The sequence below is a fragment of the Echinops telfairi genome, unplaced genomic scaffold (genome assembly GCF_000313985.2).
Source record: "Echinops telfairi isolate 266 unplaced genomic scaffold, ASM31398v2 ScPeMD7_7356;HRSCAF=8355, whole genome shotgun sequence".
NCBI lineage: Eukaryota > Metazoa > Chordata > Mammalia > Afrosoricida > Tenrecidae > Echinops > Echinops telfairi.
The window spans coordinates 874113-874466 of NW_022111256.1; positions in this window are offsets into that span (position 1 = coordinate 874113).

A 354-nucleotide genomic window follows, 5' to 3' on the forward strand; every position below is an offset into this window, starting at 1 on the left:
ATGCACGTTTTAAGCTCCTCGGGCCTGCTTTTTGCCCACTCCGAGTCCGCTGTGATGGCACGCGGGGGCTTGGTGTTTCAAAGTAAAGCCAAGTGAAATGAAGGACATCTCAGGGCGATGCGGAGAACATCCTCCCTCCTGTTCTACAGCGGCCGAGACGCGACTCTGCTCTCTAACGCGGTCCGTGCGAAGAGAGAGGGTCAGCAAGAACACTCACTCGCACGCGTGTGGGAATGCCCCTCCCACGCCGTGTTTCTGCCATCTCGGGGCGTGGGGCGCTTACAAAGGAGTCAGAAAGAATTGCTGTGTGTCTAGTGAAATGTGATCCAGCCACCCTAAACGTTTGTCACTCTA